At 50.1% G+C, this 27,328-nt stretch overlaps 36 non-coding genes across 36 annotated transcripts; all 36 read right to left on the bottom strand.

Annotated features, from left to right (window-relative positions):
* Positions 1-474: 474 nt before the first annotated feature.
* Trnak-uuu (transfer RNA lysine (anticodon UUU)) lies at positions 475-547 on the bottom strand. Its single transcript has one exon. It is a non-coding gene; the product is annotated as a tRNA-Lys (tRNA).
* Positions 548-1,085: 538 nt separating this feature from the next.
* Trnaf-gaa (transfer RNA phenylalanine (anticodon GAA)) lies at positions 1,086-1,158 on the bottom strand. Its single transcript has one exon. It is a non-coding gene; the product is annotated as a tRNA-Phe (tRNA).
* A 579-nt stretch (positions 1,159-1,737) lies between these two features.
* On the bottom strand, positions 1,738-1,819 carry Trnas-uga (transfer RNA serine (anticodon UGA)). Its single transcript has one exon. It is a non-coding gene; the product is annotated as a tRNA-Ser (tRNA).
* A 927-nt stretch (positions 1,820-2,746) lies between these two features.
* Positions 2,747-2,819, bottom strand: Trnak-uuu (transfer RNA lysine (anticodon UUU)). Its single transcript has one exon. It is a non-coding gene; the product is annotated as a tRNA-Lys (tRNA).
* A 538-nt stretch (positions 2,820-3,357) lies between these two features.
* Trnaf-gaa (transfer RNA phenylalanine (anticodon GAA)) lies at positions 3,358-3,430 on the bottom strand. Its single transcript has one exon. It is a non-coding gene; the product is annotated as a tRNA-Phe (tRNA).
* A 579-nt stretch (positions 3,431-4,009) lies between these two features.
* Trnas-uga (transfer RNA serine (anticodon UGA)) lies at positions 4,010-4,091 on the bottom strand. Its single transcript has one exon. It is a non-coding gene; the product is annotated as a tRNA-Ser (tRNA).
* A 927-nt stretch (positions 4,092-5,018) lies between these two features.
* On the bottom strand, positions 5,019-5,091 carry Trnak-uuu (transfer RNA lysine (anticodon UUU)). Its single transcript has one exon. It is a non-coding gene; the product is annotated as a tRNA-Lys (tRNA).
* A 538-nt stretch (positions 5,092-5,629) lies between these two features.
* Positions 5,630-5,702, bottom strand: Trnaf-gaa (transfer RNA phenylalanine (anticodon GAA)). Its single transcript has one exon. It is a non-coding gene; the product is annotated as a tRNA-Phe (tRNA).
* Positions 5,703-6,281: 579 nt separating this feature from the next.
* Positions 6,282-6,363, bottom strand: Trnas-uga (transfer RNA serine (anticodon UGA)). The gene has a single exon. It is a non-coding gene; the product is annotated as a tRNA-Ser (tRNA).
* Positions 6,364-7,290: 927 nt separating this feature from the next.
* Positions 7,291-7,363, bottom strand: Trnak-uuu (transfer RNA lysine (anticodon UUU)). The gene has a single exon. It is a non-coding gene; the product is annotated as a tRNA-Lys (tRNA).
* A 538-nt stretch (positions 7,364-7,901) lies between these two features.
* On the bottom strand, positions 7,902-7,974 carry Trnaf-gaa (transfer RNA phenylalanine (anticodon GAA)). Its single transcript has one exon. It is a non-coding gene; the product is annotated as a tRNA-Phe (tRNA).
* A 579-nt stretch (positions 7,975-8,553) lies between these two features.
* On the bottom strand, positions 8,554-8,635 carry Trnas-uga (transfer RNA serine (anticodon UGA)). Its single transcript has one exon. It is a non-coding gene; the product is annotated as a tRNA-Ser (tRNA).
* A 927-nt stretch (positions 8,636-9,562) lies between these two features.
* On the bottom strand, positions 9,563-9,635 carry Trnak-uuu (transfer RNA lysine (anticodon UUU)). The gene has a single exon. It is a non-coding gene; the product is annotated as a tRNA-Lys (tRNA).
* A 538-nt stretch (positions 9,636-10,173) lies between these two features.
* Positions 10,174-10,246, bottom strand: Trnaf-gaa (transfer RNA phenylalanine (anticodon GAA)). The gene has a single exon. It is a non-coding gene; the product is annotated as a tRNA-Phe (tRNA).
* A 579-nt stretch (positions 10,247-10,825) lies between these two features.
* On the bottom strand, positions 10,826-10,907 carry Trnas-uga (transfer RNA serine (anticodon UGA)). Its single transcript has one exon. It is a non-coding gene; the product is annotated as a tRNA-Ser (tRNA).
* A 927-nt stretch (positions 10,908-11,834) lies between these two features.
* Positions 11,835-11,907, bottom strand: Trnak-uuu (transfer RNA lysine (anticodon UUU)). Its single transcript has one exon. It is a non-coding gene; the product is annotated as a tRNA-Lys (tRNA).
* Positions 11,908-12,445: 538 nt separating this feature from the next.
* On the bottom strand, positions 12,446-12,518 carry Trnaf-gaa (transfer RNA phenylalanine (anticodon GAA)). Its single transcript has one exon. It is a non-coding gene; the product is annotated as a tRNA-Phe (tRNA).
* A 579-nt stretch (positions 12,519-13,097) lies between these two features.
* On the bottom strand, positions 13,098-13,179 carry Trnas-uga (transfer RNA serine (anticodon UGA)). The gene has a single exon. It is a non-coding gene; the product is annotated as a tRNA-Ser (tRNA).
* Positions 13,180-14,106: 927 nt separating this feature from the next.
* Trnak-uuu (transfer RNA lysine (anticodon UUU)) lies at positions 14,107-14,179 on the bottom strand. The gene has a single exon. It is a non-coding gene; the product is annotated as a tRNA-Lys (tRNA).
* A 538-nt stretch (positions 14,180-14,717) lies between these two features.
* On the bottom strand, positions 14,718-14,790 carry Trnaf-gaa (transfer RNA phenylalanine (anticodon GAA)). The gene has a single exon. It is a non-coding gene; the product is annotated as a tRNA-Phe (tRNA).
* A 579-nt stretch (positions 14,791-15,369) lies between these two features.
* On the bottom strand, positions 15,370-15,451 carry Trnas-uga (transfer RNA serine (anticodon UGA)). Its single transcript has one exon. It is a non-coding gene; the product is annotated as a tRNA-Ser (tRNA).
* Positions 15,452-16,378: 927 nt separating this feature from the next.
* Trnak-uuu (transfer RNA lysine (anticodon UUU)) lies at positions 16,379-16,451 on the bottom strand. The gene has a single exon. It is a non-coding gene; the product is annotated as a tRNA-Lys (tRNA).
* A 538-nt stretch (positions 16,452-16,989) lies between these two features.
* Positions 16,990-17,062, bottom strand: Trnaf-gaa (transfer RNA phenylalanine (anticodon GAA)). Its single transcript has one exon. It is a non-coding gene; the product is annotated as a tRNA-Phe (tRNA).
* A 579-nt stretch (positions 17,063-17,641) lies between these two features.
* On the bottom strand, positions 17,642-17,723 carry Trnas-uga (transfer RNA serine (anticodon UGA)). The gene has a single exon. It is a non-coding gene; the product is annotated as a tRNA-Ser (tRNA).
* Positions 17,724-18,650: 927 nt separating this feature from the next.
* Positions 18,651-18,723, bottom strand: Trnak-uuu (transfer RNA lysine (anticodon UUU)). The gene has a single exon. It is a non-coding gene; the product is annotated as a tRNA-Lys (tRNA).
* A 538-nt stretch (positions 18,724-19,261) lies between these two features.
* Positions 19,262-19,334, bottom strand: Trnaf-gaa (transfer RNA phenylalanine (anticodon GAA)). The gene has a single exon. It is a non-coding gene; the product is annotated as a tRNA-Phe (tRNA).
* Positions 19,335-19,913: 579 nt separating this feature from the next.
* Positions 19,914-19,995, bottom strand: Trnas-uga (transfer RNA serine (anticodon UGA)). The gene has a single exon. It is a non-coding gene; the product is annotated as a tRNA-Ser (tRNA).
* A 927-nt stretch (positions 19,996-20,922) lies between these two features.
* Trnak-uuu (transfer RNA lysine (anticodon UUU)) lies at positions 20,923-20,995 on the bottom strand. The gene has a single exon. It is a non-coding gene; the product is annotated as a tRNA-Lys (tRNA).
* Positions 20,996-21,533: 538 nt separating this feature from the next.
* Positions 21,534-21,606, bottom strand: Trnaf-gaa (transfer RNA phenylalanine (anticodon GAA)). Its single transcript has one exon. It is a non-coding gene; the product is annotated as a tRNA-Phe (tRNA).
* Positions 21,607-22,185: 579 nt separating this feature from the next.
* On the bottom strand, positions 22,186-22,267 carry Trnas-uga (transfer RNA serine (anticodon UGA)). The gene has a single exon. It is a non-coding gene; the product is annotated as a tRNA-Ser (tRNA).
* Positions 22,268-23,194: 927 nt separating this feature from the next.
* Trnak-uuu (transfer RNA lysine (anticodon UUU)) lies at positions 23,195-23,267 on the bottom strand. The gene has a single exon. It is a non-coding gene; the product is annotated as a tRNA-Lys (tRNA).
* A 538-nt stretch (positions 23,268-23,805) lies between these two features.
* Positions 23,806-23,878, bottom strand: Trnaf-gaa (transfer RNA phenylalanine (anticodon GAA)). Its single transcript has one exon. It is a non-coding gene; the product is annotated as a tRNA-Phe (tRNA).
* A 579-nt stretch (positions 23,879-24,457) lies between these two features.
* On the bottom strand, positions 24,458-24,539 carry Trnas-uga (transfer RNA serine (anticodon UGA)). The gene has a single exon. It is a non-coding gene; the product is annotated as a tRNA-Ser (tRNA).
* Positions 24,540-25,466: 927 nt separating this feature from the next.
* On the bottom strand, positions 25,467-25,539 carry Trnak-uuu (transfer RNA lysine (anticodon UUU)). The gene has a single exon. It is a non-coding gene; the product is annotated as a tRNA-Lys (tRNA).
* Positions 25,540-26,077: 538 nt separating this feature from the next.
* Positions 26,078-26,150, bottom strand: Trnaf-gaa (transfer RNA phenylalanine (anticodon GAA)). The gene has a single exon. It is a non-coding gene; the product is annotated as a tRNA-Phe (tRNA).
* A 579-nt stretch (positions 26,151-26,729) lies between these two features.
* On the bottom strand, positions 26,730-26,811 carry Trnas-uga (transfer RNA serine (anticodon UGA)). Its single transcript has one exon. It is a non-coding gene; the product is annotated as a tRNA-Ser (tRNA).
* Between the last annotated feature and the right edge of the window lie 517 nt (positions 26,812-27,328).

Below are 27,328 nucleotides of genomic sequence, written 5' to 3'. Positions count from 1 at the left end.
ACCTTCACTCTGTCCAACAATTTCAAGCACGTGTGTGTACTCACGAACTCGGCGAAGGCGCGAGAAAATGACGGGGGCGCACTCGTGGGCCTGCGACGGCTTCCTGCAGTCACATCGTCAGTGCGAGGTGGACCGGTAGGCACAGGAAGCAGCGGCCGTCGTGAAACTCAGCATTCTTAAACGGAAATTTTCGTCTTGTTTAGAATGGCGTCATTGGTTTGCACGCTCATTCATGCGTGTGAAAATATTTGCTGCTCTTTACGCAGAATCGCACGCAGCCGGCGGGATTCGAAACTACTTTCGAGTCAGACGCCTTAACCACTCGGCCACGGCTGCCCCGAACGCAGCGTTCTCCCGACACGTGCAAATTGAACCGTTTAAAGCACTGTGGTGTCAGAAAACGGCGTTGCTGCATTCTTTTCCGTAGTGTTTCCACCACTACCAGAGGCAACGCTACCAAATTATTAAAATTTCCGCCCGAACAGGGACTTGAATCCTGGACCCTTAGGTTAAAAGCCTAATGCTCTACCGACTGAGCTATCCGGGCTCACAACGCCTTATGAAACATCTCACGATGCACAACGACACATTGACTCATGTCCTTTACTGTTGTGCAATCGCTGCATGGAGCTGTTAGTAGTTAAACGTCGCCTGAATGCTGTCTGCAAACTTATCGCGCAAAGCTCGTAACAGACCATCGAACAATGTTGACACACGATGCAAAAACAAACTGCAGCAGTCGTTACGTCTCATACGTTGGAGTAGAGGATTTACGTGTTTTGTCGACACTCATCGGGCAATTGGAAAATTCACAAGCACTTCGAATGCAATGTTTCCCACGTTTTCGCTCATTTCACGGTTCCGCTTGATACGTTCTTCACCTCCTGGCACAAAACAGGGAACGCAGTCAGTAGGACGTTTTTTTTATTTTCTTACTTCTCAGAGAGTTGCCTACTGCGTTCCTCTTATGGCAAGCACTAGACAACCAGAACAGTTACAGAAGGGAGTCATGTCCGTTCTCGGCTGTAGTTACATTATCACAAAGTCAGAGCAATTCCATTGGCGTCGGCTTCAAAACGAAGCCGTGCCGAAACCCGGGATCGAACCAGGGACCTTTAGATCTTCAGTCTAACGCTCTCCCAACTGAGCTATTTCGGCTGACGCACAGCGCCCCTCTTTTGCACGTCTGCCCCGTTGCCAATTTCACAGTCATCTTCGTCTGAAAGAACACAGGGACGCCGAAAGGCGAACAGCAGATGCAGTAAAGTACCACACACATTTCTTCTGCTTCCATCGTCGTAACTAGCAAACATGTCGACTCGATTCATGTAATATTGACTTCGCTGACGCTAGAAAAGCTGTGCTATATCGATGCCACGTGCAACTAGTGTGCAGAGAACGAGGCAGAGGAAGGAGTGAGCCTCTCCAAAGTGTGTGAGGCAGTATCTAGCAGATACACGCGGTAAAACATTTGACTTGCGTTTGCTCATTAATTGCTACACGTCATCGTCTGCAAGCTAAAATAATCACATCTGCACTGCCCAGAGAGGCGACACTTGCACTGACACCTGGTGGACGGTTGTTAGACGAGGAGATGAGCTGTGGCTTCTGGGCACGACTGTAGCGCTGCACCCTGGAGCCAAGAACACTGCACCTTGCTGGCGGCCCACGTGTTTAGTAGTGACGCAACTGCTAGGATGCAGCTGAACGTCCATCTTCTGGGAGCGAGAAAATTTCCGCAGTCGGCAGGACTCGAACCTACGCTCCCAGAGGGAATCTGATTTCAAGTCAGACGCCTTAACCACTCGGCCACGACTGCACGTCTCAGAAGCGTCTCTCGACAACTGAAACTCCCACCTTTGCAAGCAATCTCATGGCAGAAGGCAGCATGGGCTTACTCTTTTCTGTAGTGATTCCACTGCCAGCACATTAGACGTTACGAAAGTGTATTAATTTTCGCCCCGACAGGGACTAGAACCCAGGACCCTTTGGTTGAAAACCTAACGCTCTACCGACTGAGCTATCCGCACCCACGCACGAGCATTGTCATACAGCTGCGTCGTGTGCGAGTGATTCGCATGTCGTAATTGCTGGCTTATGGCTCCAATGGCGACTTCACCGACTTCCCACTGACGCGCCGCTGACGCTAGTTTTCTGGCGTCTTAAGGGATGGACATACTTGCAAGTAGCTGCGAGATCATTGAAAAGAAACGCGGCGCCATTGCTTTTGCCGCACTCGACTGATTGAATTGCAATTCTTAAAAAGGAATGAACCTTCACTCTGTCCAACAATTTCAAGCACGTGTGTGTACTCACGAACTCGGCGAAGGCGCGAGAAAATGACGGGGGCGCACTCGTGGGCCTGCGACGGCTTCCTGCAGTCACATCGTCAGTGCGAGGTGGACCGGTAGGCACAGGAAGCAGCGGCCGTCGTGAAACTCAGCATTCTTAAACGGAAATTTTCGTCTTGTTTAGAATGGCGTCATTGGTTTGCACGCTCATTCATGCGTGTGAAAATATTTGCTGCTCTTTACGCAGAATCGCACGCAGCCGGCGGGATTCGAAACTACTTTCGAGTCAGACGCCTTAACCACTCGGCCACGACTGCCCCGAACGCAGCGTTCTCGCGACACGTGCAAATTGAACCGTTTAAAGCACTGTGGTGTCAGAAAACGGCGTTGCTGCATTCTTTTCCGTAGTGTTTCCACCACTACCAGAGGCAACGCTACCAAATTATTAAAATTTCCGCCCGAACAGGGACTTGAATCCTGGACCCTTAGGTTAAAAGCCTAATGCTCTACCGACTGAGCTATCCGGGCTCACAACGCCTTATGAAACATCTCACGATGCACAACGACACATTGACTCATGTCCTTTACTGTTGTGCAATCGCTGCATGGAGCTGTTAGTAGTTAAACGTCGCCTGAATGCTGTCTGCAAACTTATCGCGCAAAGCTCGTAACAGACCATCGAACAATGTTGACACACGATGCAAAAACAAACTGCAGCAGTCGTTACGTCTCATACGTTGGAGTAGAGGATTTACGTGTTTTGTCGACACTCATCGGGCAATTGGAAAATTCACAAGCACTTCGAATGCAATGTTTCCCACGTTTTCGCTCATTTCACGGTTCTGCTTGATACGTTCTTCACCTCCTGGCACAAAACAGGGAACGCAGTCAGTAGGACGTTTTTTTTATTTTCTTACTTCTCAGAGAGTTGCCTACTGCGTTCCTCTTATGGCAAGCACTAGACAACCAGAACAGTTACAGAAGGGAGTCATGTCCGTTCTCGGCTGTAGTTACATTATCACAAAGTCAGAGCAATTCCATTGGCGTCGGCTTCAAAACGAAGCCGTGCCGAAACCCGGGATCGAACCAGGGACCTTTAGATCTTCAGTCTAACGCTCTCCCAACTGAGCTATTTCGGCTGACGCACAGCGCCCCTCTTTTGCACGTCTGCCCCGTTGCCAATTTCACAGTCATCTTCGTCTGAAAGAACACAGGGACGCCGAAAGGCGAACAGCAGATGCAGTAAAGTACCACACACATTTCTTCTGCTTCCATCGTCGTAACTAGCAAACATGTCGACTCGATTCATGTAATATTGACTTCGCTGACGCTAGAAAAGCTGTGCTATATCGATGCCACGTGCAACTAGTGTGCAGAGAACGAGGCAGAGGAAGGAGTGAGCCTCTCCAAAGTGTGTGAGGCAGTATCTAGCAGATACACGCGGTAAAACATTTGACTTGCGTTTGCTCATTAATTGCTACACGTCATCGTCTGCAAGCTAAAATAATCACATCTGCACTGCCCAGAGAGGCGACACTTGCACTGACACCTGGTGGACGGTTGTGAGACGAGGAGATGAGCTGTGGCTTCTGGGCACGACTGTAGCGCTGCACCCTGGAGCCAAGAACACTGCACCTTGCTGGCGGCCCACGTGTTTAGTAGTGACGCAACTGCTAGGATGCAGCTGAACGTCCATCTTCTGGGAGCGAGAAAATTTCCGCAGTCGGCAGGACTCGAACCTACGCTCCCAGAGGGAATCTGATTTCAAGTCAGACGCCTTAACCACTCGGCCACGACTGCACGTCTCAGAAGCGTCTCTCGACAACTGAAACTCCCACCTTTGCAAGCAATCTCATGGCAGAAGGCAGCATGGGCTTACTCTTTTCTGTAGTGATTCCACTGCCAGCACATTAGACGTTACGAAAGTGTATTAATTTTCGCCCCGACAGGGACTAGAACCCAGGACCCTTTGGTTGAAAACCTAACGCTCTACCGACTGAGCTATCCGCACCCACGCACGAGCATTGTCATACAGCTGCGTCGTGTGCGAGTGATTCGCATGTCGTAATTGCTGGCTTATGGCTCCAATGGCGACTTCACCGACTTCCCACTGACGCGCCGCTGACGCTAGTTTTCTGGCGTCTTAAGGGATGGACATACTTGCAAGTAGCTGCGAGATCATTGAAAAGAAACGCGGCGCCATTGCTTTTGCCGCACTCGACTGATTGAATTGCAATTCTTAAAAAGGAATGAACCTTCACTCTGTCCAACAATTTCAAGCACGTGTGTGTACTCACGAACTCGGCGAAGGCGCGAGAAAATGACGGGGGCGCACTCGTGGGCCTGCGACGGCTTCCTGCAGTCACATCGTCAGTGCGAGGTGGACCGGTAGGCACAGGAAGCAGCGGCCGTCGTGAAACTCAGCATTCTTAAACGGAAATTTTCGTCTTGTTTAGAATGGCGTCATTGGTTTGCACGCTCATTCATGCGTGTGAAAATATTTGCTGCTCTTTACGCAGAATCGCACGCAGCCGGCGGGATTCGAAACTACTTTCGAGTCAGACGCCTTAACCACTCGGCCACGGCTGCCCCGAACGCAGCGTTCTCCCGACACGTGCAAATTGAACCGTTTAAAGCACTGTGGTGTCAGAAAACGGCGTTGCTGCATTCTTTTCCGTAGTGTTTCCACCACTACCAGAGGCAACGCTACCAAATTATTAAAATTTCCGCCCGAACAGGGACTTGAATCCTGGACCCTTAGGTTAAAAGCCTAATGCTCTACCGACTGAGCTATCCGGGCTCACAACGCCTTATGAAACATCTCACGATGCACAACGACACATTGACTCATGTCCTTTACTGTTGTGCAATCGCTGCATGGAGCTGTTAGTAGTTAAACGTCGCCTGAATGCTGTCTGCAAACTTATCGCGCAAAGCTCGTAACAGACCATCGAACAATGTTGACACACGATGCAAAAACAAACTGCAGCAGTCGTTACGTCTCATACGTTGGAGTAGAGGATTTACGTGTTTTGTCGACACTCATCGGGCAATTGGAAAATTCACAAGCACTTCGAATGCAATGTTTCCCACGTTTTCGCTCATTTCACGGTTCCGCTTGATACGTTCTTCACCTCCTGGCACAAAACAGGGAACGCAGTCAGTAGGACGTTTTTTTTATTTTCTTACTTCTCAGAGAGTTGCCTACTGCGTTCCTCTTATGGCAAGCACTAGACAACCAGAACAGTTACAGAAGGGAGTCATGTCCGTTCTCGGCTGTAGTTACATTATCACAAAGTCAGAGCAATTCCATTGGCGTCGGCTTCAAAACGAAGCCGTGCCGAAACCCGGGATCGAACCAGGGACCTTTAGATCTTCAGTCTAACGCTCTCCCAACTGAGCTATTTCGGCTGACGCACAGCGCCCCTCTTTTGCACGTCTGCCCCGTTGCCAATTTCACAGTCATCTTCGTCTGAAAGAACACAGGGACGCCGAAAGGCGAACAGCAGATGCAGTAAAGTACCACACACATTTCTTCTGCTTCCATCGTCGTAACTAGCAAACATGTCGACTCGATTCATGTAATATTGACTTCGCTGACGCTAGAAAAGCTGTGCTATATCGATGCCACGTGCAACTAGTGTGCAGAGAACGAGGCAGAGGAAGGAGTGAGCCTCTCCAAAGTGTGTGAGGCAGTATCTAGCAGATACACGCGGTAAAACATTTGACTTGCGTTTGCTCATTAATTGCTACACGTCATCGTCTGCAAGCTAAAATAATCACATCTGCACTGCCCAGAGAGGCGACACTTGCACTGACACCTGGTGGACGGTTGTTAGACGAGGAGATGAGCTGTGGCTTCTGGGCACGACTGTAGCGCTGCACCCTGGAGCCAAGAACACTGCACCTTGCTGGCGGCCCACGTGTTTAGTAGTGACGCAACTGCTAGGATGCAGCTGAACGTCCATCTTCTGGGAGCGAGAAAATTTCCGCAGTCGGCAGGACTCGAACCTACGCTCCCAGAGGGAATCTGATTTCAAGTCAGACGCCTTAACCACTCGGCCACGACTGCACGTCTCAGAAGCGTCTCTCGACAACTGAAACTCCCACCTTTGCAAGCAATCTCATGGCAGAAGGCAGCATGGGCTTACTCTTTTCTGTAGTGATTCCACTGCCAGCACATTAGACGTTACGAAAGTGTATTAATTTTCGCCCCGACAGGGACTAGAACCCAGGACCCTTTGGTTGAAAACCTAACGCTCTACCGACTGAGCTATCCGCACCCACGCACGAGCATTGTCATACAGCTGCGTCGTGTGCGAGTGATTCGCATGTCGTAATTGCTGGCTTATGGCTCCAATGGCGACTTCACCGACTTCCCACTGACGCGCCGCTGACGCTAGTTTTCTGGCGTCTTAAGGGATGGACATACTTGCAAGTAGCTGCGAGATCATTGAAAAGAAACGCGGCGCCATTGCTTTTGCCGCACTCGACTGATTGAATTGCAATTCTTAAAAAGGAATGAACCTTCACTCTGTCCAACAATTTCAAGCACGTGTGTGTACTCACGAACTCGGCGAAGGCGCGAGAAAATGACGGGGGCGCACTCGTGGGCCTGCGACGGCTTCCTGCAGTCACATCGTCAGTGCGAGGTGGACCGGTAGGCACAGGAAGCAGCGGCCGTCGTGAAACTCAGCATTCTTAAACGGAAATTTTCGTCTTGTTTAGAATGGCGTCATTGGTTTGCACGCTCATTCATGCGTGTGAAAATATTTGCTGCTCTTTACGCAGAATCGCACGCAGCCGGCGGGATTCGAAACTACTTTCGAGTCAGACGCCTTAACCACTCGGCCACGACTGCCCCGAACGCAGCGTTCTCGCGACACGTGCAAATTGAACCGTTTAAAGCACTGTGGTGTCAGAAAACGGCGTTGCTGCATTCTTTTCCGTAGTGTTTCCACCACTACCAGAGGCAACGCTACCAAATTATTAAAATTTCCGCCCGAACAGGGACTTGAATCCTGGACCCTTAGGTTAAAAGCCTAATGCTCTACCGACTGAGCTATCCGGGCTCACTACGCCTTATGAAACATCTCACGATGCACAACGACACATTGACTCATGTCCTTTACTGTTGTGCAATCGCTGCATGGAGCTGTTAGTAGTTAAACGTCGCCTGAATGCTGTCTGCAAACTTATCGCGCAAAGCTCGTAACAGACCATCGAACAATGTTGACACACGATGCAAAAACAAACTGCAGCAGTCGTTACGTCTCATACGTTGGAGTAGAGGATTTACGTGTTTTGTCGACACTCATCGGGCAATTGGAAAATTCACAAGCACTTCGAATGCAATGTTTCCCACGTTTTCGCTCATTTCACGGTTCCGCTTGATACGTTCTTCACCTCCTGGCACAAAACAGGGAACGCAGTCAGTAGGACGTTTTTTTTATTTTCTTACTTCTCAGAGAGTTGCCTACTGCGTTCCTCTTATGGCAAGCACTAGACAACCAGAACAGTTACAGAAGGGAGTCATGTCCGTTCTCGGCTGTAGTTACATTATCACAAAGTCAGAGCAATTCCATTGGCGTCGGCTTCAAAACGAAGCCGTGCCGAAACCCGGGATCGAACCAGGGACCTTTAGATCTTCAGTCTAACGCTCTCCCAACTGAGCTATTTCGGCTGACGCACAGCGCCCCTCTTTTGCACGTCTGCCCCGTTGCCAATTTCACAGTCATCTTCGTCTGAAAGAACACAGGGACGCCGAAAGGCGAACAGCAGATGCAGTAAAGTACCACACACATTTCTTCTGCTTCCATCGTCGTAACTAGCAAACATGTCGACTCGATTCATGTAATATTGACTTCGCTGACGCTAGAAAAGCTGTGCTATATCGATGCCACGTGCAACTAGTGTGCAGAGAACGAGGCAGAGGAAGGAGTGAGCCTCTCCAAAGTGTGTGAGGCAGTATCTAGCAGATACACGCGGTAAAACATTTGACTTGCGTTTGCTCATTAATTGCTACACGTCATCGTCTGCAAGCTAAAATAATCACATCTGCACTGCCCAGAGAGGCGACACTTGCACTGACACCTGGTGGACGGTTGTGAGACGAGGAGATGAGCTGTGGCTTCTGGGCACGACTGTAGCGCTGCACCCTGGAGCCAAGAACACTGCACCTTGCTGGCGGCCCACGTGTTTAGTAGTGACGCAACTGCTAGGATGCAGCTGAACGTCCATCTTCTGGGAGCGAGAAAATTTCCGCAGTCGGCAGGACTCGAACCTACGCTCCCAGAGGGAATCTGATTTCAAGTCAGACGCCTTAACCACTCGGCCACGACTGCACGTCTCAGAAGCGTCTCTCGACAACTGAAACTCCCACCTTTGCAAGCAATCTCATGGCAGAAGGCAGCATGGGCTTACTCTTTTCTGTAGTGATTCCACTGCCAGCACATTAGACGTTACGAAAGTGTATTAATTTTCGCCCCGACAGGGACTAGAACCCAGGACCCTTTGGTTGAAAACCTAACGCTCTACCGACTGAGCTATCCGCACCCACGCACGAGCATTGTCATACAGCTGCGTCGTGTGCGAGTGATTCGCATGTCGTAATTGCTGGCTTATGGCTCCAATGGCGACTTCACCGACTTCCCACTGACGCGCCGCTGACGCTAGTTTTCTGGCGTCTTAAGGGATGGACATACTTGCAAGTAGCTGCGAGATCATTGAAAAGAAACGCGGCGCCATTGCTTTTGCCGCACTCGACTGATTGAATTGCAATTCTTAAAAAGGAATGAACCTTCACTCTGTCCAACAATTTCAAGCACGTGTGTGTACTCACGAACTCGGCGAAGGCGCGAGAAAATGACGGGGGCGCACTCGTGGGCCTGCGACGGCTTCCTGCAGTCACATCGTCAGTGCGAGGTGGACCGGTAGGCACAGGAAGCAGCGGCCGTCGTGAAACTCAGCATTCTTAAACGGAAATTTTCGTCTTGTTTAGAATGGCGTCATTGGTTTGCACGCTCATTCATGCGTGTGAAAATATTTGCTGCTCTTTACGCAGAATCGCACGCAGCCGGCGGGATTCGAAACTACTTTCGAGTCAGACGCCTTAACCACTCGGCCACGGCTGCCCCGAACGCAGCGTTCTCCCGACACGTGCAAATTGAACCGTTTAAAGCACTGTGGTGTCAGAAAACGGCGTTGCTGCATTCTTTTCCGTAGTGTTTCCACCACTACCAGAGGCAACGCTACCAAATTATTAAAATTTCCGCCCGAACAGGGACTTGAATCCTGGACCCTTAGGTTAAAAGCCTAATGCTCTACCGACTGAGCTATCCGGGCTCACAACGCCTTATGAAACATCTCACGATGCACAACGACACATTGACTCATGTCCTTTACTGTTGTGCAATCGCTGCATGGAGCTGTTAGTAGTTAAACGTCGCCTGAATGCTGTCTGCAAACTTATCGCGCAAAGCTCGTAACAGACCATCGAACAATGTTGACACACGATGCAAAAACAAACTGCAGCAGTCGTTACGTCTCATACGTTGGAGTAGAGGATTTACGTGTTTTGTCGACACTCATCGGGCAATTGGAAAATTCACAAGCACTTCGAATGCAATGTTTCCCACGTTTTCGCTCATTTCACGGTTCCGCTTGATACGTTCTTCACCTCCTGGCACAAAACAGGGAACGCAGTCAGTAGGACGTTTTTTTTATTTTCTTACTTCTCAGAGAGTTGCCTACTGCGTTCCTCTTATGGCAAGCACTAGACAACCAGAACAGTTACAGAAGGGAGTCATGTCCGTTCTCGGCTGTAGTTACATTATCACAAAGTCAGAGCAATTCCATTGGCGTCGGCTTCAAAACGAAGCCGTGCCGAAACCCGGGATCGAACCAGGGACCTTTAGATCTTCAGTCTAACGCTCTCCCAACTGAGCTATTTCGGCTGACGCACAGCGCCCCTCTTTTGCACGTCTGCCCCGTTGCCAATTTCACAGTCATCTTCGTCTGAAAGAACACAGGGACGCCGAAAGGCGAACAGCAGATGCAGTAAAGTACCACACACATTTCTTCTGCTTCCATCGTCGTAACTAGCAAACATGTCGACTCGATTCATGTAATATTGACTTCGCTGACGCTAGAAAAGCTGTGCTATATCGATGCCACGTGCAACTAGTGTGCAGAGAACGAGGCAGAGGAAGGAGTGAGCCTCTCCAAAGTGTGTGAGGCAGTATCTAGCAGATACACGCGGTAAAACATTTGACTTGCGTTTGCTCATTAATTGCTACACGTCATCGTCTGCAAGCTAAAATAATCACATCTGCACTGCCCAGAGAGGCGACACTTGCACTGACACCTGGTGGACGGTTGTGAGACGAGGAGATGAGCTGTGGCTTCTGGGCACGACTGTAGCGCTGCACCCTGGAGCCAAGAACACTGCACCTTGCTGGCGGCCCACGTGTTTAGTAGGGACGCAACTGCTAGGATGCAGCTGAACGTCCATCTTCTGGGAGCGAGAAAATTTCCGCAGTCGGCAGGACTCGAACCTACGCTCCCAGAGGGAATCTGATTTCAAGTCAGACGCCTTAACCACTCGGCCACGACTGCACGTCTCAGAAGCGTCTCTCGACAACTGAAACTCCCACCTTTGCAAGCAATCTCATGGCAGAAGGCAGCATGGGCTTACTCTTTTCTGTAGTGATTCCACTGCCAGCACATTAGACGTTACGAAAGTGTATTAATTTTCGCCCCGACAGGGACTAGAACCCAGGACCCTTTGGTTGAAAACCTAACGCTCTACCGACTGAGCTATCCGCACCCACGCACGAGCATTGTCATACAGCTGCGTCGTGTGCGAGTGATTCGCATGTCGTAATTGCTGGCTTATGGCTCCAATGGCGACTTCACCGACTTCCCACTGACGCGCCGCTGACGCTAGTTTTCTGGCGTCTTAAGGGATGGACATACTTGCAAGTAGCTGCGAGATCATTGAAAAGAAACGCGGCGCCATTGCTTTTGCCGCACTCGACTGATTGAATTGCAATTCTTAAAAAGGAATGAACCTTCACTCTGTCCAACAATTTCAAGCACGTGTGTGTACTCACGAACTCGGCGAAGGCGCGAGAAAATGACGGGGGCGCACTCGTGGGCCTGCGACGGCTTCCTGCAGTCACATCGTCAGTGCGAGGTGGACCGGTAGGCACAGGAAGCAGCGGCCGTCGTGAAACTCAGCATTCTTAAACGGAAATTTTCGTCTTGTTTAGAATGGCGTCATTGGTTTGCACGCTCATTCATGCGTGTGAAAATATTTGCTGCTCTTTACGCAGAATCGCACGCAGCCGGCGGGATTCGAAACTACTTTCGAGTCAGACGCCTTAACCACTCGGCCACGGCTGCCCCGAACGCAGCGTTCTCCCGACACGTGCAAATTGAACCGTTTAAAGCACTGTGGTGTCAGAAAACGGCGTTGCTGCATTCTTTTCCGTAGTGTTTCCACCACTACCAGAGGCAACGCTACCAAATTATTAAAATTTCCGCCCGAACAGGGACTTGAATCCTGGACCCTTAGGTTAAAAGCCTAATGCTCTACCGACTGAGCTATCCGGGCTCACAACGCCTTATGAAACATCTCACGATGCACAACGACACATTGACTCATGTCCTTTACTGTTGTGCAATCGCTGCATGGAGCTGTTAGTAGTTAAACGTCGCCTGAATGCTGTCTGCAAACTTATCGCGCAAAGCTCGTAACAGACCATCGAACAATGTTGACACACGATGCAAAAACAAACTGCAGCAGTCGTTACGTCTCATACGTTGGAGTAGAGGATTTACGTGTTTTGTCGACACTCATCGGGCAATTGGAAAATTCACAAGCACTTCGAATGCAATGTTTCCCACGTTTTCGCTCATTTCACGGTTCCGCTTGATACGTTCTTCACCTCCTGGCACAAAACAGGGAACGCAGTCAGTAGGACGTTTTTTTTATTTTCTTACTTCTCAGAGAGTTGCCTACTGCGTTCCTCTTATGGCAAGCACTAGACAACCAGAACAGTTACAGAAGGGAGTCATGTCCGTTCTCGGCTGTAGTTACATTATCACAAAGTCAGAGCAATTCCATTGGCGTCGGCTTCAAAACGAAGCCGTGCCGAAACCCGGGATCGAACCAGGGACCTTTAGATCTTCAGTCTAACGCTCTCCCAACTGAGCTATTTCGGCTGACGCACAGCGCCCCTCTTTTGCACGTCTGCCCCGTTGCCAATTTCACAGTCATCTTCGTCTGAAAGAACACAGGGACGCCGAAAGGCGAACAGCAGATGCAGTAAAGTACCACACACATTTCTTCTGCTTCCATCGTCGTAACTAGCAAACATGTCGACTCGATTCATGTAATATTGACTTCGCTGACGCTAGAAAAGCTGTGCTATATCGATGCCACGTGCAACTAGTGTGCAGAGAACGAGGCAGAGGAAGGAGTGAGCCTCTCCAAAGTGTGTGAGGCAGTATCTAGCAGATACACGCGGTAAAACATTTGACTTGCGTTTGCTCATTAATTGCTACACGTCATCGTCTGCAAGCTAAAATAATCACATCTGCACTGCCCAGAGAGGCGACACTTGCACTGACACCTGGTGGACGGTTGTGAGACGAGGAGATGAGCTGTGGCTTCTGGGCACGACTGTAGCGCTGCACCCTGGAGCCAAGAACACTGCACCTTGCTGGCGGCCCACGTGTTTAGTAGTGACGCAACTGCTAGGATGCAGCTGAACGTCCATCTTCTGGGAGCGAGAAAATTTCCGCAGTCGGCAGGACTCGAACCTACGCTCCCAGAGGGAATCTGATTTCAAGTCAGACGCCTTAACCACTCGGCCACGACTGCACGTCTCAGAAGCGTCTCTCGACAACTGAAACTCCCACCTTTGCAAGCAATCTCATGGCAGAAGGCAGCATGGGCTTACTCTTTTCTGTAGTGATTCCACTGCCAGCACATTAGACGTTACGAAAGTGTATTAATTTTCGCCCCGACAGGGACTAGAACCCAGGACCCTTTGGTTGAAAACCTAACGCTCTACCGACTGAGCTATCCGCACCCACGCACGAGCATTGTCATACAGCTGCGTCGTGTGCGAGTGATTCGCATGTCGTAATTGCTGGCTTATGGCTCCAATGGCGACTTCACCGACTTCCCACTGACGCGCCGCTGACGCTAGTTTTCTGGCGTCTTAAGGGATGGACATACTTGCAAGTAGCTGCGAGATCATTGAAAAGAAACGCGGCGCCATTGCTTTTGCCGCACTCGACTGATTGAATTGCAATTCTTAAAAAGGAATGAACCTTCACTCTGTCCAACAATTTCAAGCACGTGTGTGTACTCACGAACTCGGCGAAGGCGCGAGAAAATGACGGGGGCGCACTCGTGGGCCTGCGACGGCTTCCTGCAGTCACATCGTCAGTGCGAGGTGGACCGGTAGGCACAGGAAGCAGCGGCCGTCGTGAAACTCAGCATTCTTAAACGGAAATTTTCGTCTTGTTTAGAATGGCGTCATTGGTTTGCACGCTCATTCATGCGTGTGAAAATATTTGCTGCTCTTTACGCAGAATCGCACGCAGCCGGCGGGATTCGAAACTACTTTCGAGTCAGACGCCTTAACCACTCGGCCACGGCTGCCCCGAACGCAGCGTTCTCCCGACACGTGCAAATTGAACCGTTTAAAGCACTGTGGTGTCAGAAAACGGCGTTGCTGCATTCTTTTCCGTAGTGTTTCCACCACTACCAGAGGCAACGCTACCAAATTATTAAAATTTCCGCCCGAACAGGGACTTGAATCCTGGACCCTTAGGTTAAAAGCCTAATGCTCTACCGACTGAGCTATCCGGGCTCACAACGCCTTATGAAACATCTCACGATGCACAACGACACATTGACTCATGTCCTTTACTGTTGTGCAATCGCTGCATGGAGCTGTTAGTAGTTAAACGTCGCCTGAATGCTGTCTGCAAACTTATCGCGCAAAGCTCGTAACAGACCATCGAACAATGTTGACACACGATGCAAAAACAAACTGCAGCAGTCGTTACGTCTCATACGTTGGAGTAGAGGATTTACGTGTTTTGTCGACACTCATCGGGCAATTGGAAAATTCACAAGCACTTCGAATGCAATGTTTCCCACGTTTTCGCTCATTTCACGGTTCCGCTTGATACGTTCTTCACCTCCTGGCACAAAACAGGGAACGCAGTCAGTAGGACGTTTTTTTTATTTTCTTACTTCTCAGAGAGTTGCCTACTGCGTTCCTCTTATGGCAAGCACTAGACAACCAGAACAGTTACAGAAGGGAGTCATGTCCGTTCTCGGCTGTAGTTACATTATCACAAAGTCAGAGCAATTCCATTGGCGTCGGCTTCAAAACGAAGCCGTGCCGAAACCCGGGATCGAACCAGGGACCTTTAGATCTTCAGTCTAACGCTCTCCCAACTGAGCTATTTCGGCTGACGCACAGCGCCCCTCTTTTGCACGTCTGCCCCGTTGCCAATTTCACAGTCATCTTCGTCTGAAAGAACACAGGGACGCCGAAAGGCGAACAGCAGATGCAGTAAAGTACCACACACATTTCTTCTGCTTCCATCGTCGTAACTAGCAAACATGTCGACTCGATTCATGTAATATTGACTTCGCTGACGCTAGAAAAGCTGTGCTATATCGATGCCACGTGCAACTAGTGTGCAGAGAACGAGGCAGAGGAAGGAGTGAGCCTCTCCAAAGTGTGTGAGGCAGTATCTAGCAGATACACGCGGTAAAACATTTGACTTGCGTTTGCTCATTAATTGCTACACGTCATCGTCTGCAAGCTAAAATAATCACATCTGCACTGCCCAGAGAGGCGACACTTGCACTGACACCTGGTGGACGGTTGTGAGACGAGGAGATGAGCTGTGGCTTCTGGGCACGACTGTAGCGCTGCACCCTGGAGCCAAGAACACTGCACCTTGCTGGCGGCCCACGTGTTTAGTAGTGACGCAACTGCTAGGATGCAGCTGAACGTCCATCTTCTGGGAGCGAGAAAATTTCCGCAGTCGGCAGGACTCGAACCTACGCTCCCAGAGGGAATCTGATTTCAAGTCAGACGCCTTAACCACTCGGCCACGACTGCACGTCTCAGAAGCGTCTCTCGACAACTGAAACTCCCACCTTTGCAAGCAATCTCATGGCAGAAGGCAGCATGGGCTTACTCTTTTCTGTAGTGATTCCACTGCCAGCACATTAGACGTTACGAAAGTGTATTAATTTTCGCCCCGACAGGGACTAGAACCCAGGACCCTTTGGTTGAAAACCTAACGCTCTACCGACTGAGCTATCCGCACCCACGCACGAGCATTGTCATACAGCTGCGTCGTGTGCGAGTGATTCGCATGTCGTAATTGCTGGCTTATGGCTCCAATGGCGACTTCACCGACTTCCCACTGACGCGCCGCTGACGCTAGTTTTCTGGCGTCTTAAGGGATGGACATACTTGCAAGTAGCTGCGAGATCATTGAAAAGAAACGCGGCGCCATTGCTTTTGCCGCACTCGACTGATTGAATTGCAATTCTTAAAAAGGAATGAACCTTCACTCTGTCCAACAATTTCAAGCACGTGTGTGTACTCACGAACTCGGCGAAGGCGCGAGAAAATGACGGGGGCGCACTCGTGGGCCTGCGACGGCTTCCTGCAGTCACATCGTCAGTGCGAGGTGGACCGGTAGGCACAGGAAGCAGCGGCCGTCGTGAAACTCAGCATTCTTAAACGGAAATTTTCGTCTTGTTTAGAATGGCGTCATTGGTTTGCACGCTCATTCATGCGTGTGAAAATATTTGCTGCTCTTTACGCAGAATCGCACGCAGCCGGCGGGATTCGAAACTACTTTCGAGTCAGACGCCTTAACCACTCGGCCACGGCTGCCCCGAACGCAGCGTTCTCCCGACACGTGCAAATTGAACCGTTTAAAGCACTGTGGTGTCAGAAAACGGCGTTGCTGCATTCTTTTCCGTAGTGTTTCCACCACTACCAGAGGCAACGCTACCAAATTATTAAAATTTCCGCCCGAACAGGGACTTGAATCCTGGACCCTTAGGTTAAAAGCCTAATGCTCTACCGACTGAGCTATCCGGGCTCACAACGCCTTATGAAACATCTCACGATGCACAACGACACATTGACTCATGTCCTTTACTGTTGTGCAATCGCTGCATGGAGCTGTTAGTAGTTAAACGTCGCCTGAATGCTGTCTGCAAACTTATCGCGCAAAGCTCGTAACAGACCATCGAACAATGTTGACACACGATGCAAAAACAAACTGCAGCAGTCGTTACGTCTCATACGTTGGAGTAGAGGATTTACGTGTTTTGTCGACACTCATCGGGCAATTGGAAAATTCACAAGCACTTCGAATGCAATGTTTCCCACGTTTTCGCTCATTTCACGGTTCCGCTTGATACGTTCTTCACCTCCTGGCACAAAACAGGGAACGCAGTCAGTAGGACGTTTTTTTTATTTTCTTACTTCTCAGAGAGTTGCCTACTGCGTTCCTCTTATGGCAAGCACTAGACAACCAGAACAGTTACAGAAGGGAGTCATGTCCGTTCTCGGCTGTAGTTACATTATCACAAAGTCAGAGCAATTCCATTGGCGTCGGCTTCAAAAAGAAGCCGTGCCGAAACCCGGGATCGAACCAGGGACCTTTAGATCTTCAGTCTAACGCTCTCCCAACTGAGCTATTTCGGCTGACGCACAGCGCCCCTCTTTTGCACGTCTGCCCCGTTGCCAATTTCACAGTCATCTTCGTCTGAAAGAACACAGGGACGCCGAAAGGCGAACAGCAGATGCAGTAAAGTACCACACACATTTCTTCTGCTTCCATCGTCGTAACTAGCAAACATGTCGACTCGATTCATGTAATATTGACTTCGCTGACGCTAGAAAAGCTGTGCTATATCGATGCCACGTGCAACTAGTGTGCAGAGAACGAGGCAGAGGAAGGAGTAACACGCGATCTAGTGTGTGAGGCAGTATCTAGCAGATACACGCGGTAAAACATTTGACTTGCGTTTGCTCATTAATTGCTACACGTCATCGTCTGCAAGCTAAAATAATCACATCTGCACTGCCCAGAGAGGCGACACTTGCACTGACACCTGGTGGACGGTTGTGAGACGAGGAGATGAGCTGTGGCTTCTGGGCACGACTGTAGCGCTGCACCCTGGAGCCAAGAACACTGCACCTTGCTGGCGGCCCACGTGTTTAGTAGTGACGCAACTGCTAGGATGCAGCTGAACGTCCATCTTCTGGGAGCGAGAAAATTTCCGCAGTCGGCAGGACTCGAACCTACGCTCCCAGAGGGAATCTGATTTCAAGTCAGACGCCTTAACCACTCGGCCACGACTGCACGTCTCAGAAGCGTCTCTCGACAACTGAAACTCCCACCTTTGCAAGCAATCTCATGGCAGAAGGCAGCATGGGCTTACTCTTTTCTGTAGTGATTCCACTGCCAGCACATTAGACGTTACGAAAGTGTATTAATTTTCGCCCCGACAGGGACTAGAACCCAGGACCCTTTGGTTGAAAACCTAACGCTCTACCGACTGAGCTATCCGCACCCACGCACGAGCATTGTCATACAGCTGCGTCGTGTGCGAGTGATTCGCATGTCGTAATTGCTGGCTTATGGCTCCAATGGCGACTTCACCGACTTCCCACTGACGCGCCGCTGACGCTAGTTTTCTGGCGTCTTAAGGGATGGACATACTTGCAAGTAGCTGCGAGATCATTGAAAAGAAACGCGGCGCCATTGCTTTTGCCGCACTCGACTGATTGAATTGCAATTCTTAAAAAGGAATGAACCTTCACTCTGTCCAACAATTTCAAGCACGTGTGTGTACTCACGAACTCGGCGAAGGCGCGAGAAAATGACGGGGGCGCACTCGTGGGCCTGCGACGGCTTCCTGCAGTCACATCGTCAGTGCGAGGTGGACCGGTAGGCACAGGAAGCAGCGGCCGTCGTGAAACTCAGCATTCTTAAACGGAAATTTTCGTCTTGTTTAGAATGGCGTCATTGGTTTGCACGCTCATTCATGCGTGTGAAAATATTTGCTGCTCTTTACGCAGAATCGCACGCAGCCGGCGGGATTCGAAACTACTTTCGAGTCAGACGCCTTAACCACTCGGCCACGGCTGCCCCGAACGCAGCGTTCTCCCGACACGTGCAAATTGAACCGTTTAAAGCACTGTGGTGTCAGAAAACGGCGTTGCTGCATTCTTTTCCGTAGTGTTTCCACCACTACCAGAGGCAACGCTACCAAATTATTAAAATTTCCGCCCGAACAGGGACTTGAATCCTGGACCCTTAGGTTAAAAGCCTAATGCTCTACCGACTGAGCTATCCGGGCTCACAACGCCTTATGAAACATCTCACGATGCACAACGACACATTGACTCATGTCCTTTACTGTTGTGCAATCGCTGCATGGAGCTGTTAGTAGTTAAACGTCGCCTGAATGCTGTCTGCAAACTTATCGCGCAAAGCTCGTAACAGACCATCGAACAATGTTGACACACGATGCAAAAACAAACTGCAGCAGTCGTTACGTCTCATACGTTGGAGTAGAGGATTTACGTGTTTTGTCGACACTCATCGGGCAATTGGAAAATTCACAAGCACTTCGAATGCAATGTTTCCCACGTTTTCGCTCATTTCACGGTTCCGCTTGATACGTTCTTCACCTCCTGGCACAAAACAGGGAACGCAGTCAGTAGGACGTTTTTTTTATTTTCTTACTTCTCAGAGAGTTGCCTACTGCGTTCCTCTTATGGCAAGCACTAGACAACCAGAACAGTTACAGAAGGGAGTCATGTCCGTTCTCGGCTGTAGTTACATTATCACAAAGTCAGAGCAATTCCATTGGCGTCGGCTTCAAAACGAAGCCGTGCCGAAACCCGGGATCGAACCAGGGACCTTTAGATCTTCAGTCTAACGCTCTCCCAACTGAGCTATTTCGGCTGACGCACAGCGCCCCTCTTTTGCACGTCTGCCCCGTTGCCAATTTCACAGTCATCTTCGTCTGAAAGAACACAGGGACGCCGAAAGGCGAACAGCAGATGCAGTAAAGTACCACACACATTTCTTCTGCTTCCATCGTCGTAACTAGCAAACATGTCGACTCGATTCATGTAATATTGACTTCGCTGACGCTAGAAAAGCTGTGCTATATCGATGCCACGTGCAACTAGTGTGCAGAGAACGAGGCAGAGGAAGGAGTGAGCCTCTCCAAAGTGTGTGAGGCAGTATCTAGCAGATACACGCGGTAAAACATTTGACTTGCGTTTGCTCATTAATTGCTACACGTCATCGTCTGCAAGCTAAAATAATCACATCTGCACTGCCCAGAGAGGCGACACTTGCACTGACACCTGGTGGACGGTTGTGAGACGAGGAGATGAGCTGTGGCTTCTGGGCACGACTGTAGCGCTGCACCCTGGAGCCAAGAACACTGCACCTTGCTGGCGGCCCACGTGTTTAGTAGTGACGCAACTGCTAGGATGCAGCTGAACGTCCATCTTCTGGGAGCGAGAAAATTTCCGCAGTCGGCAGGACTCGAACCTACGCTCCCAGAGGGAATCTGATTTCAAGTCAGACGCCTTAACCACTCGGCCACGACTGCACGTCTCAGAAGCGTCTCTCGACAACTGAAACTCCCACCTTTGCAAGCAATCTCATGGCAGAAGGCAGCATGGGCTTACTCTTTTCTGTAGTGATTCCACTGCCAGCACATTAGACGTTACGAAAGTGTATTAATTTTCGCCCCGACAGGGACTAGAACCCAGGACCCTTTGGTTGAAAACCTAACGCTCTACCGACTGAGCTATCCGCACCCACGCACGAGCATTGTCATACAGCTGCGTCGTGTGCGAGTGATTCGCATGTCGTAATTGCTGGCTTATGGCTCCAATGGCGACTTCACCGACTTCCCACTGACGCGCCGCTGACGCTAGTTTTCTGGCGTCTTAAGGGATGGACATACTTGCAAGTAGCTGCGAGATCATTGAAAAGAAACGCGGCGCCATTGCTTTTGCCGCACTCGACTGATTGAATTGCAATTCTTAAAAAGGAATGAACCTTCACTCTGTCCAACAATTTCAAGCACGTGTGTGTACTCACGAACTCGGCGAAGGCGCGAGAAAATGACGGGGGCGCACTCGTGGGCCTGCGACGGCTTCCTGCAGTCACATCGTCAGTGCGAGGTGGACCGGTAGGCACAGGAAGCAGCGGCCGTCGTGAAACTCAGCATTCTTAAACGGAAATTTTCGTCTTGTTTAGAATGGCGTCATTGGTTTGCACGCTCATTCATGCGTGTGAAAATATTTGCTGCTCTTTACGCAGAATCGCACGCAGCCGGCGGGATTCGAAACTACTTTCGAGTCAGACGCCTTAACCACTCGGCCACGGCTGCCCCGAACGCAGCGTTCTCCCGACACGTGCAAATTGAACCGTTTAAAGCACTGTGGTGTCAGAAAACGGCGTTGCTGCATTCTTTTCCGTAGTGTTTCCACCACTACCAGAGGCAACGCTACCAAATTATTAAAATTTCCGCCCGAACAGGGACTTGAATCCTGGACCCTTAGGTTAAAAGCCTAATGCTCTACCGACTGAGCTATCCGGGCTCACAACGCCTTATGAAACATCTCACGATGCACAACGACACATTGACTCATGTCCTTTACTGTTGTGCAATCGCTGCATGGAGCTGTTAGTAGTTAAACGTCGCCTGAATGCTGTCTGCAAACTTATCGCGCAAAGCTCGTAACAGACCATCGAACAATGTTGACACACGATGCAAAAACAAACTGCAGCAGTCGTTACGTCTCATACGTTGGAGTAGAGGATTTACGTGTTTTGTCGACACTCATCGGGCAATTGGAAAATTCACAAGCACTTCGAATGCAATGTTTCCCACGTTTTCGCTCATTTCACGGTTCCGCTTGATACGTTCTTCACCTCCTGGCACAAAACAGGGAACGCAGTCAGTAGGACGTTTTTTTTATTTTCTTACTTCTCAGAGAGTTGCCTACTGCGTTCCTCTTACGGCAAGCACTAGACAACCAGAACAGTTACAGAAGGGAGTCATGTCCGTTCTCGGCTGTAGTTACATTATCACAAAGTCAGAGCAATTCCATTGGCGTCGGCTTCAAAACGAAGCCGTGCCGAAACCCGGGATCGAACCAGGGACCTTTAGATCTTCAGTCTAACGCTCTCCCAACTGAGCTATTTCGGCTGACGCACAGCGCCCCTCTTTTGCACGTCTGCCCCGTTGCCAATTTCACAGTCATCTTCGTCTGAAAGAACACAGGGACGCCGAAAGGCGAACAGCAGATGCAGTAAAGTACCACACACATTTCTTCTGCTTCCATCGTCGTAACTAGCAAACATGTCGACTCGATTCATGTAATATTGACTTCGCTGACGCTAGAAAAGCTGTGCTATATCGATGCCACGTGCAACTAGTGTGCAGAGAACGAGGCAGAGGAAGGAGTGAGCCTCTCCAAAGTGTGTGAGGCAGTATCTAGCAGATACACGCGGTAAAACATTTGACTTGCGTTTGCTCATTAATTGCTACACGTCATCGTCTGCAAGCTAAAATAATCACATCTGCACTGCCCAGAGAGGCGACACTTGCACTGACACCTGGTGGACGGTTGTGAGACGAGGAGATGAGCTGTGGCTTCTGGGCACGACTGTAGCGCTGCACCCTGGAGCCAAGAACACTGCACCTTGCTGGCGGCCCACGTGTTTAGTAGTGACGCAACTGCTAGGATGCAGCTGAACGTCCATCTTCTGGGAGCGAGAAAATTTCCGCAGTCGGCAGGACTCGAACCTACGCTCCCAGAGGGAATCTGATTTCAAGTCAGACGCCTTAACCACTCGGCCACGACTGCACGTCTCAGAAGCGTCTCTCGACAACTGAAACTCCCACCTTTGCAAGCAATCTCATGGCAGAAGGCAGCATGGGCTTACTCTTTTCTGTAGTGATTCCACTGCCAGCACATTAGACGTTACGAAAGTGTATTAATTTTCGCCCCGACAGGGACTAGAACCCAGGACCCTTTGGTTGAAAACCTAACGCTCTACCGACTGAGCTATCCGCACCCACGCACGAGCATTGTCATACAGCTGCGTCGTGTGCGAGTGATTCGCATGTCGTAATTGCTGGCTTATGGCTCCAATGGCGACTTCACCGACTTCCCACTGACGCGCCGCTGACGCTAGTTTTCTGGCGTCTTAAGGGATGGACATACTTGCAAGTAGCTGCGAGATCATTGAAAAGAAACGCGGCGCCATTGCTTTTGCCGCACTCGACTGATTGAATTGCAATTCTTAAAAAGGAATGAACCTTCACTCTGTCCAACAATTTCAAGCACGTGTGTGTACTCACGAACTCGGCGAAGGCGCGAGAAAATGACGGGGGCGCACTCGTGGGCCTGCGACGGCTTCCTGCAGTCACATCGTCAGTGCGAGGTGGACCGGTAGGCACAGGAAGCAGCGGCCGTCGTGAAACTCAGCATTCTTAAACGGAAATTTTCGTCTTGTTTAGAATGGCGTCATTGGTTTGCACGCTCATTCATGCGTGTGAAAATATTTGCTGCTCTTTACGCAGAATCGCACGCAGCCGGCGGGATTCGAAACTACTTTCGAGTCAGACGCCTTAACCACTCGGCCACGGCTGCCCCGAACGCAGCGTTCTCCCGACACGTGCAAATTGAACCGTTTAAAGCACTGTGGTGTCAGAAAACGGCGTTGCTGCATTCTTTTCCGTAGTGTTTCCACCACTACCAGAGGCAACGCTACCAAATTATTAAAATTTCCGCCCGAACAGGGACTTGAATCCTGGACCCTTAGGTTAAAAGCCTAATGCTCTACCGACTGAGCTATCCGGGCTCACAACGCCTTATGAAACATCTCACGATGCACAACGACACATTGACTCATGTCCTTTACTGTTGTGCAATCGCTGCATGGAGCTGTTAGTAGTTAAACGTCGCCTGAATGCTGTCTGCAAACTTATCGCGCAAAGCTCGTAACAGACCATCGAACAATGTTGACACACGATGCAAAAACAAACTGCAGCAGTCGTTACGTCTCATACGTTGGAGTAGAGGATTTACGTGTTTTGTCGACACTCATCGGGCAATTGGAAAATTCACAAGCACTTCGAATGCAATGTTTCCCACGTTTTCGCTCATTTCACGGTTCCGCTTGATACGTTCTTCACCTCCTGGCACAAAACAGGGAACGCAGTCAGTAGGACGTCTTTTTTATTTTCTTACTTCTCAGAGAGTTGCCTACTGCGTTCCTCTTATGGCAAGCACTAGACAACCAGAACAGTTACAGAAGGGAGTCATGTCCGTTCTCGGCTGTAGTTACATTATCACAAAGTCAGAGCAATTCCATTGGCGTCGGCTTCAAAACGAAGCCGTGCCGAAACCCGGGATCGAACCAGGGACCTTTAGATCTTCAGTCTAACGCTCTCCCAACTGAGCTATTTCGGCTGACGCACAGCGCCCCTCTTTTGCACGTCTGCCCCGTTGCCAATTTCACAGTCATCTTCGTCTGAAAGAACACAGGGACGCCGAAAGGCGAACAGCAGATGCAGTAAAGTACCACACACATTTCTTCTGCTTCCATCGTCGTAACTAGCAAACATGTCGACTCGATTCATGTAATATTGACTTCGCTGACGCTAGAAAAGCTGTGCTATATCGATGCCACGCGCAACTAGTGTGCAGAGAACGAGGCAGAGGAAGGAGTGAGCCTCTCCAAAGTGTGTGAGGCAGTATCTAGCAGATACACGCGGTAAAACATTTGACTTGCGTTTGCTCATTAATTGCTACACGTCATCGTCTGCAAGCTAAAATAATCACATCTGCACTGCCCAGAGAGGCGACACTTGCACTGACACCTGGTGGACGGTTGTGAGACGAGGAGATGAGCTGTGGCTTCTGGGCACGACTGTAGCGCTGCACCCTGGAGCCAAGAACACTGCACCTTGCTGGCGGCCCACGTGTTTAGTAGTGACGCAACTGCTAGGATGCAGCTGAACGTCCATCTTCTGGGAGCGAGAAAATTTCCGCAGTCGGCAGGACTCGAACCTACGCTCCCAGAGGGAATCTGATTTCAAGTCAGACGCCTTAACCACTCGGCCACGACTGCACGTCTCAGAAGCGTCTCTCGACAACTGAAACTCCCACCTTTGCAAGCAATCTCATGGCAGAAGGCAGCATGGGCTTACTCTTTTCTGTAGTGATTCCACTGCCAGCACATTAGACGTTACGAAAGTGTATTAATTTTCGCCCCGACAGGGACTAGAACCCAGGACCCTTTGGTTGAAAACCTAACGCTCTACCGACTGAGCTATCCGCACCCACGCACGAGCATTGTCATACAGCTGCGTCGTGTGCGAGTGATTCGCATGTCGTAATTGCTGGCTTATGGCTCCAATGGCGACTTCACCGACTTCCCACTGACGCGCCGCTGACGCTAGTTTTCTGGCGTCTTAAGGGATGGACATACTTGCAAGTAGCTGCGAGATCATTGAAAAGAAACGCGGCGCCATTGCTTTTGCCGCACTCGACTGATTGAATTGCAATTCTTAAAAAGGAATGAACCTTCACTCTGTCCAACAATTTCAAGCACGTGTGTGTACTCACGAACTCGGCGAAGGCGCGAGAAAATGACGGGGGCGCACTCGTGGGCCTGCGACGGCTTCCTGCAGTCACATCGTCAGTGCGAGGTGGACCGGTAGGCACAGGAAGCAGCGGCCGTCGTGAAACTCAGCATTCTTAAACGGAAATTTTCGTCTTGTTTAGAATGGCGTCATTGGTTTGCACGCTCATTCATGCGTGTGAAAATATTTGCTGCTCTTTACGCAGAATCGCACGCAGCCGGCGGGATTCGAAACTACTTTCGAGTCAGACGCCTTAACCACTCGGCCACGGCTGCCCCGAACGCAGCGTTCTCCCGACACGTGCAAATTGAACCGTTTAAAGCACTGTGGTGTCAGAAAACGGCGTTGCTGCATTCTTTTCCGTAGTGTTTCCACCACTACCAGAGGCAACGCTACCAAATTATTAAAATTTCCGCCCGAACAGGGACTTGAATCCTGGACCCTTAGGTTAAAAGCCTAATGCTCTACCGACTGAGCTATCCGGGCTCACAACGCCTTATGAAACATCTCACGATGCACAACGACACATTGACTCATGTCCTTTACTGTTGTGCAATCGCTGCATGGAGCTGTTAGTAGTTAAACGTCGCCTGAATGCTGTCTGCAAACTTATCGCGCAAAGCTCGTAACAGACCATCGAACAATGTTGACACACGATGCAAAAACAAACTGCAGCAGTCGTTACGTCTCATACGTTGGAGTAGAGGATTTACGTGTTTTGTCGACACTCATCGGGCAATTGGAAAATTCACAAGCACTTCGAATGCAATGTTTCCCACGTTTTCGCTCATTTCACGGTTCCGCTTGATACGTTCTTCACCTCCTGGCACAAAACAGGGAACGCAGTCAGTAGGACGTCTTTTTTATTTTCTTACTTCTCAGAGAGTTGCCTACTGCGTTCCTCTTATGGCAAGCACTAGACAACCAGAACAGTTACAGAAGGGAGTCATGTCCGTTCTCGGCTGTAGTTACATTATCACAAAGTCAGAGCAATTCCATTGGCGTCGGCTTCAAAACGAAGCCGTGCCGAAACCCGGGATCGAACCAGGGACCTTTAGATCTTCAGTCTAACGCTCTCCCAACTGAGCTATTTCGGCTGACGCACAGCGCCCCTCTTTTGCACGTCTGCCCCGTTGCCAATTTCACAGTCATCTTCGTCTGAAAGAACACAGGGACGCCGAAAGGCGAACAGCAGATGCAGTAAAGTACCACACACATTTCTTCTGCTTCCATCGTCGTAACTAGCAAACATGTCGACTCGATTCATGTAATATTGACTTCGCTGACGCTAGAAAAGCTGTGCTATATCGATGCCACGCGCAACTAGTGTGCAGAGAACGAGGCAGAGGAAGGAGTGAGCCTCTCCAAAGTGTGTGAGGCAGTATCTAGCAGATACACGCGGTAAAACATTTGACTTGCGTTTGCTCATTAATTGCTACACGTCATCGTCTGCAAGCTAAAATAATCACATCTGCACTGCCCAGAGAGGCGACACTTGCACTGACACCTGGTGGACGGTTGTGAGACGAGGAGATGAGCTGTGGCTTCTGGGCACGACTGTAGCGCTGCACCCTGGAGCCAAGAACACTGCACCTTGCTGGCGGCCCACGTGTTTAGTAGTGACGCAACTGCTAGGATGCAGCTGAACGTCCATCTTCTGGGAGCGAGAAAATTTCCGCAGTCGGCAGGACTCGAACCTACGCTCCCAGAGGGAATCTGATTTCAAGTCAGACGCCTTAACCACTCGGCCACGACTGCACGTCTCAGAAGCGTCTCTCGACAACTGAAACTCCCACCTTTGCAAGCAATCTCATGGCAGAAGGCAGCATGGGCTTACTCTTTTCTGTAGTGATTCCACTGCCAGCACATTAGACGTTACGAAAGTGTATTAATTTTCGCCCCGACAGGGACTAGAACCCAGGACCCTTTGGTTGAAAACCTAACGCTCTACCGACTGAGCTATCCGCACCCACGCACGAGCATTGTCATACAGCTGCGTCGTGTGCGAGTGATTCGCATGTCGTAATTGCTGGCTTATGGCTCCAATGGCGACTTCACCGACTTCCCACTGACGCGCCGCTGACGCTAGTTTTCTGGCGTCTTAAGGGATGGACATACTTGCAAGTAGCTGCGAGATCATTGAAAAGAAACGCGGCGCCATTGCTTTTGCCGCACTCGACTGATTGAATTGCAATTCTTAAAAAGGAATGAACCTTCACTCTGTCCAACAATTTCAAGCACGTGTGTGTACTCACGAACTCGGCGAAGGCGCGAG

The sequence above is a fragment of the Schistocerca gregaria genome, unplaced genomic scaffold (genome assembly GCF_023897955.1).
Source record: "Schistocerca gregaria isolate iqSchGreg1 unplaced genomic scaffold, iqSchGreg1.2 ptg000395l, whole genome shotgun sequence".
NCBI classification, from domain to species: domain Eukaryota; kingdom Metazoa; phylum Arthropoda; class Insecta; order Orthoptera; family Acrididae; genus Schistocerca; species Schistocerca gregaria.
Note: the sequence above shows the minus strand (reverse complement) of the source record. Positions and strands in the feature narration are given on the sequence as shown.